The 8,453-nt window shown below is 34.0% G+C and overlaps 1 long non-coding RNA gene across 1 annotated transcript; it reads left to right on the forward strand.

Moving 5' to 3' along the window:
- Nucleotides 1-498: 498 nt before the first annotated feature.
- LOC116076400 lies at nt 499-5,393 on the forward strand. Its single transcript, XR_004112932.1, has 2 exons — nt 499-607; nt 5,315-5,393. It is a non-coding gene; the product is annotated as an uncharacterized LOC116076400 (long non-coding RNA).
- The last annotated feature ends 3,060 nt before the right edge of the window (nt 5,394-8,453 follow it).

Genomic DNA, 8,453 nt, shown 5'->3' on the forward strand with positions numbered 1-8,453 from the left:
AGTGTTTCCTGAACAGAATACCAATAGCTTATGCTCTAAGTTCCAGAATTGACAAATGTGACCTCATAAAATTGCAAAGCTTCTGTAAGGCAAAGATCACTGTCACTAGGACAAAACAGCAACCAACAGACTGGAAAAAGATCTTTAACAACCTTACACTTAATAAAGGGCTAATATAGCACATATACAAAGAACTCAAGAAGTTGGATTCCAGAGAACCAAATAACCCTATTATAAGTGGGGTACAGAGCTAAACAAAGAATTATCAACTGAGGAATACCAAATGGCTGAGAAGCACCTAAAGAAATGTTCGACATCCTTCATCATCAGGGAAATGCAAATCAAAACAACCCTGAGATTACACCTTATACCAATCAGAATGACTAAGAACAAAAATTCAGGTGACAGCAGATGCTGGCAATGATGTGGAGATAGAGGAACACTCCTTCATTGCTGGTGGGATTGCAAGTTGGTACAACTCCTCTGGAAATCAGTTTAGCAATTCCTCAGAAAATTGGACATAGTACTACCAGAAGACCCAGCTATACCACTCCTGGGCATATACCCAGAAGATGCTGACAAGGGATCACGTCTATAAAACTTCTAGGTATGTGTGATACAGACGGAGTAACATAGCTTTAATCCCTCTGTCTGGAATTCAGACATGCCCTTACAATGCGGGTAAGGTTAGTTGGTAGAAGGATGAAGCCATGTTTGAAACTGAAACCTAATTGAGAGGTAGACAAATTGATGAATCAGAGAAAGAGTTCTCAGAATGAGTCAGAGATAGGATATGCCCATCTTTCACCAGAAAAGACAGCAAAGGGAAATCACTGGTAGCTAAGGACACTGGAAGAAAAGGGAGACCCACAAGGTTTAAGAAAAAAATTGTCAGTAAAATGATACCTAACATCTTTCTGCTATACTCAGATCAGGGCCTTAGCCAATCATCATCATAGAGACTTGCCCTGGCAGCAGATGAGAAGAGATACAGAGACCCACATCTAAACATTAATTTGAAGGAAAGTCTAAATAGCTTTCTTCGTCATAACTCCCCCCACCCCAGATCTCAGGGAAGAAGAGAAGGCAGAAATATTGCAAAAGAGAGAGGGAATAGAGCACACCTAATATATATAATGGGTATTAGCTTAGTACTTTTATTGGTTTCCTATGAGAACGAATGAGTGTTGGAGTCCAGGAGTCACCCCAAAATCCACATGAACACAGATCTCAGTTAAACAGAGGTTTATTGAACATGTACCCCAAGACTTATGGACCAGGGCAACAGATGAAAGATGTGCACTGGACAGTTCTCAGGGCCAGCTTATAAAGACTAAAACTGCAAAAATGACAATGATATCATTCAAAAGTACTAAAAGTGCTGCCTGATGGTCAGCCCAGACTCAAGCCATTTTAGACATAAAGGTTCATATTGATCTTTAATTTGGCAAGTCCTTTGTGAAGCTTATAGTTGAGGAATTTCCTACAATTAACAAACCTCATAACATCAGAACATAACAGGGTTTTTGGTCTATATGATCCCTGCTCTTAGTCAAGTTAGTGTGTGTCAGTGTGTGTGTGTGTGTGTGAATGACCACCAGCCATATTACAGCAACAATATGAAATAGCTGTGGGGCAAGGTATAAAATGGATGTAGCTATGCTTGTTGGGGCAAGCCTCAACCTGAAGAGGTCTGTGGCTCTTGTGCCTACTTTCTGGACTTTTTTCATCCTGTTGGATTGCCATGTCCAACTTCAACATGATAGTTTTTCCTTCATATACTTTACTTGTCATATGTGCTTGTTATCTCTTAGGAGTCTATTCTTTTCTTCTGAGAGACAGAAATGTAGTGTACCAGGAGGTCAAGGGAGTTGTGGCAGTTCTGGGAAGAGTACAGGGAGAGTAAACAATAATCAGATTATACTATATGAGATAAAATTGTTTTCCATAAAAGAAAAAAAAAGTCCCATATATCCCTCCAGCTGTCCTTCAAATTCATGTCCCCTCTTATTAATTGTTATTGAATGCAGATACATATTTATATCTATATATATTTAGTCCTAAATATAACTTGCTGAACTGTATTTTATAGCTTGTGTGCATATTTTCAGGGCTGACAATCTGGCACCAGAAAACAAATAGTTGTGTTTTTCTCTGAAGAGGGTCACTGCTCCATCTTCCAAGTCACCTTCCTTGCCTATTGGTGGTTGTTGTTGTTCTGTTTTTGTTTGTTTGTTTACCTAGGGTACAGAGATGGTGGGATTTTCTAACTTTGGTGTGTATTCATTGGTGTTATCTGCATTGAGCTCATGCTTGTATTATCATGTTGGTGAGACTTTACAAGTGTAAATTCTGATGTTACTAGGAGACAATCTCACAGCAAAATCCCTCATCCACAAACTTTTACAATCTTCCAATGTATTAATGTCTTAAGACATTCAAAGTGAGTATTTTGATTTGGGTCTATCATCTAAATAACAATTTATAGATGAATTTTTCTTGAAATTTTTTTCATTTGTTTCATAGTGATGGTTTCTTTCAAAACATTCAAGTTTTTGGTTTTGTTTTCATGTTCTTTACCATTTTCAACCCTTGATATCCTGATATCCTCCTTTTATTCTTACTTCTTGAAGGGCCCAGCTAGCATTCGAAACTCCATTTTGCTTTTGACAATTAAGTGACATTTTACAATTAAGTTGCCCTCTGAATGAACTCAGCTACTGGAAAAACCTGAACTTGTTCCAGGGGCCATGTCACTCTGGTAACAATCACAATTCCCCTGAGGAAATAGCCACTCCACACCTAGCAACAACCAATCAGTCCTTAAAGGGAAAGTACCTAATGTCTAAAATAAATTGATTAAGCTAGCAACCATTGTTCATACCAAGTTGAAATCATTAATAACCAGTAGGAGTGTGCCAAGCAAATGTCAACCAATTATGTAACTGCCAAATTGCAAAATCCTGCACCCTGTTACCATAATAAAAGACAAAGTTTGTATCAGCTCAGGACGTGTTTGTAGGAGAGTTTGTTGGGCAAACAACCAAAATATTTTCTGACACAGGATTATTTTCTTACAATTATAAGATTATCACCAGGATTTAGATATTGAAAGAAAATATTCCAAGCAAACATGAACATTCATATAGAGGTTCAAATACCTACTTCTGTTTTCAAATAGGCATCATCAATGTCCATAACATCCATCATTTTAAAACCAAACCCTAAAAAATTTTTAATTATTAGTTATATTTTACTAGTGTTCAGCTTTCTAGGGTAACAAGAAAAATTAAGTGAATAGACAAGAGATAAAATTTTCATTCAAGAGATAGAAAATAAGCCAATATTTTCAAACTGTCGGAAATGGATAGTTCATAAATAATTGAGGTAAATTGATACTGTCTTCTCAAAGGACAGTTTAGTGCAGAACTCATCAAAATTTTAAACAAGCATTTGTACTCAGTAGAATTATCCTACCCAAAGCCCTATATTCAAAGGAATATAAATGTTATATTAAACAATAAAAATAAGAAATAATATACATGTAAAGTAAGTGACTTATATTATCAACATAAAAACCTTTGCTAAGACCAAAGTGAATCTTTATAAAATGATATGTAGTAATTTTCAGTATATTGATTAAAGTAGCAAAATTCACAGGACATATTTAACATTATTTATGATCAAATGACTCTATAAAAGACATAAGCTACAATTTAAAAAATTATACACATATATAAAAGATATCAAGGTATATCTTCAATAAATGTAACACTAGTATGAGGATCTAGAAAATTATAACTATGTTGGAATTCTTTAAACTCTGGTATCAGTACAGGAATTTCTAGGAAAGCACCACTAAGCCCAGCAATCCCTATGTTCTACATTTTTCTTTCAAATTAAGTAAAAGATGAAAAGAAAAAACATATCTAATCTTCCTGTTTTGAATTAATCATCAATATTATATTGGTTAAATACCTGAGTAAAAAGACTATTTTTTCTCTTTATAAAAACTATGCATATAATGGATACATGCAGATTATTTTAAAATAATTTGTTATGCTTAATTTTTAATAATTTAAAAATAAAATATAGTTACATTATTTCTACTCCCCTTCTCCCATCCAATAATTTATAGTCCTTTAATATCTTTCAAATTCATGAGCAAACAATTTAGTTTTTTGTTATAGTTTTTAGATTTAAGTAACTACCTTAGTAGATTTAGGTAGCTGCCTCTGAGTAGTATAACAAAATTGCCCAACATATGATGACCCAAAACACAGTGATCCTCCACAATTCGGGATGCCAGATTTCTGAAATAAGTTTAACATTTACATTTTGTAATTGACAAAAATTATGTTTCTGTGGTAGATAAGACAATGAAATTCCTAACCAAAAGAAGTTGAAGCTATTCCTTTTTTATAAAAAAGGTATATGTTAAAGAGGTATCAATGTTTCTATCAAATTTACTTTCACATCTTCACATAAATGTTACTTGACATATACTTAAAATATATTTAAAATTATAGATAAATCATGTAATGTTCCTAGATTGTCACAATACTGGGTACAGATTTTCAATTCCAACTTCATTTGACTGATTTCATTACAATTTATGACTGACTGATAGATGTGTAGGTTTTGAAAAGTAATTTTGATAAGATGAGGTCAAACTAAGGGAATAATTTGATAATTGCACACTATTCAATTGTTCACAATAAGACTAAGCTAATATTTTGATTGACATATACTTTTTTTATATTACATGAGTCCGTACATATTATTGTTCTTACAAAACTAGGTCTAGTGCCAAACTTGTGTTGTTCTTTGAAATGGTGGTTAAATTATCTCAGACCTCTTTAATACAACAAAGAATATTAGGGAAAATACTTAAAACCACACTTGACACCATCACTTATAATTAGTATGACCATAACTAATGATGTTAGTAATTTTTAGATTATTTGGTTATTCATAAAACATAAACAAATGCCATTTGAAACTTACCCCATCCAGTCTTTTACAAAGAACATTACAGTTTAAAATATGGCAAATGAAATCAGTACTGATTTAAATTCTATAAAAGTAATTTATAAAAGTAATTAATATCTTGGCACAGACTTATACTAAATAAGCTCACCATCTCCGGTTCTTTCTAACTCTGACTGGCTAGTTCAAATTAGCTTTTCTGACCCAAACACCTCTCCAAGCTAACTGATTCAAATTGGGTTCTCTCAGATTCTTACTGAATTGTTCTGCTTGGCCTCAAACTTATTTAGCAATTCCAGCTAATTCCAGCTCCTTCTTGTTCTAGGGAATTCATTGTCTCTGCTGGCCTCCAGTGAAGAAACTTTAAAAACTTGATGGAACTCAGGAAATAAAACTCAACAGAATTCAACTGCACAGGATGAACTTCACCGACTGATCTGATTCAACAACCTCTGTTCTCTGCTCCCTATCTCTAAACTCCTCTTAAGGAGCCTCTCTTTTCTGTACTATTCCTATGAGAGTTAGATATATCCTAATTCTCACTCATTTTGTCAAATCTTTTCTGATTCATCACTTTGTCTGTCCCTCCATTAGATGACACTTTTAAACATGGCTGCTTCATTCTGCAAACTAACCTTACCTCCATTGTTTGGGATTATAAATGTGTACTAAGGGTATATCTGTATTCCAGCCAGAGGGATTAAAGGTATGTCATTAAAGTGGGAATAGACAGAACTAGAAGGTCTTTGGGTGTGATCTCTTACTGGAGCAACTGGGTTGTAGGATTAAAATTCCTCTACCTCATTTTTTTATTAATAGAAAAAGAAGAACAAAGGATTCAATTAGGTAAGGTTTGAACACACTGAACCTAATGCTTTTATAATTTCAAAATGTCTTTCCTTCTACAGGCTAAATGCTGTCCTGAGAGAATTTATTATGAGAAAAATGTCAATCAAACATTTAATAATGAACCTTAGAAGAAAGAAATAATGAGAAGAATATTTCAAAGTGAGATCTCATCTTTTCTTTCAAATAATTGTTCTTTAAATTTTCTGTCTCTTCATATTTTAAGTCTGTTTAATAAAAGTATATTGAAATCATTAAAGTTTTCAAGTGTTTCTACGATATCACTTCATTTATACAAAGTTAGGAGAAGTGGTAACATAAATCAATTAAAAGTAAATGACATCAGCTCAAGTCCTTGGCATCACCCCTCATGAAAAGCACACAGCATCTCTTTTAAAAGCCACAGGTAACCTTTAACAGAAATTAGGCAAGTAGAAAGAAACAGAATAGAAAAGAACGGAATCCTGGATATTTCTGCTATATTCACAAACTTCTAAATATCTCTTAATATCTTCATGTGCTAGCACTTATGAAGTTCTTTTCTTGTCACAGATCTCTACTCTTATCTTTACTGCTCACAGCAGCATAAGGGCTCCATGATAGCACAGCAAATGTTCTGGGAAGAATCACCTTCTACTTTAAAGTCAAAGAAAGGCCTTCATTTACGGAAAATTTGTGGAATCTGGCTACCTTCACTGGATCATTTAGACTGATAATTAGTATAATGATTATTAACTGTTTCACTGCCTTTGAGAATCAGGTGTCTTCTGCCAATTATTCTCTGATGGCAGCCATGGCAGAGGCTCAAGGTCTCAAAGTAATAGCACAGTTCCCATTTCCTAGAACAACCATCAAGTTGACAAATGCTAGTTTTTAAACAATGTAGGATAAAAATGTAGGATAAAATGAAAGTCATAAGTTTAAATAACATGAATCTAGATTTGAGAAGTCATGCAAGAGTGCAAATTACCTAAAATTTCTAATTAAGACACAGCTATCAAAGACCACAAAGCAGTCTCCCTCAGTGCATGTGGGAGATGTATTCAGGTTAGTGTACATCTGTGTAAATAAGTGTATGAGGAGGGATGTAGATGCCAGTGGTAACAGTATGTGTCATAATCAAATATTTTCTTTTTTTATACTTGGAGACCACCTTTCTCACTCAACCTTGAACTCATCAATTTGGCTAAACTATCTGTCTGGCCAATGAGCTCCAATAGTCTTGCTACATTTGTCTCTTCAAGGGTGGGAGTACAGGTGCAGGACCTCATTTTTATATGGGTGCTGTGGATTTGAAGCATCAGGACCTCATGATTGCACCACAGGCACTTCACCTGCTGACCCCTCTTCTCAGCCGTTACCATCTCTTATTTGTAATATACAATCCCAACATTGGAAATCTGGTGGTAGATTATAGCAAGATAATTCATCATTTATAAATGTAAAGTTAGACATAATGTCGTAAAAATAACAAAGCATGTGTCATATAGTTGACTCAATGGATGATTTGAAATAGTGATTTATTTTCAAGTCATTGCAAAAGAAATTGGCATTTTGTAGTGATTGTACTTTGAATATTGAATTGTGCACTTTTATCAAGCTCATGATTTATTTCTAAAATATTCGCTATGCTGCTGGTTGATGAGAGAAAATTGTTTACACCCAGGTACCAAAAGATAAGAAGGATGAATAACCTACATTCTATAGTGTCCTATGTGGCTTGACTAAATGTTTTGTAGATGAGATGTATTAACCTATTTTTGACTTTATATTAGTCTCCATGTGAGTTATAGAAGATAATATAATAAAGTAAATCAAAGTGTACTTGTATTGGAAAAGTTAATAAATATTGGCAAGTGTCCAGAAAGTTTGTCTATTCTAATCTTTTAAATACCTGAAAATGCTACTTTAATGAAAGTAAAGTAAGTATTATTATAACTGCAAGCAGAATTTCATCCTGGGTTAGAACATGTTCACCAAGTTTTTAGTTGTACTATTTAATACATTTATATAAGGGATAACCATTTTCCACTCCACAATCCTTTCTCTCATCCCCCTTCCCACTTTGGAGACTTTCTTCTCCACAAAATCACTACTACTTTCAAGTCTTCCTTTTGCTCATGATTCACTTAATATGGTCAGTGCTACTTATCCCAGAATTTGTCAGGGGTCATTTACTGGAACAAAAGTAACTTAACAGTAACTACTACTTACCATCTACTATCAAGAGTTGATGGCATATCAGAGAACGTCATGACTCAAGGTCCCATCCTCTATCAAGGGCAAAATATGGAGAGATTCAGTCTTACCCAGGGCCTGTGAAGATAAAAACAGGTTCAGTGAGTTTATAATTCCAGTGGCTATATCTGACTCAAAAGACATCATTTTGCTGTACAGCTTTCCATCCTTGGGCTCTTACATTCTTTTAACTCCTTATAATTATCCTTCAAATTTGACAAAATCAATGAGAATACAAAAGGCATGAAAATGATAATTAATAAACCTTATTTAGTGAACATAAATAAAATGTTTCACCTAAGAATTGGAAATTAGATTTTCTTTCAATTATGCATGTCATCCTTTTAAAGAAAAATCACATTATTAAATGCAGCATTATT

Source organism: Mastomys coucha, unplaced genomic scaffold (assembly GCF_008632895.1).
Source record: "Mastomys coucha isolate ucsf_1 unplaced genomic scaffold, UCSF_Mcou_1 pScaffold4, whole genome shotgun sequence".
Classification (NCBI taxonomy): Eukaryota; Metazoa; Chordata; class Mammalia; order Rodentia; family Muridae; genus Mastomys; species Mastomys coucha.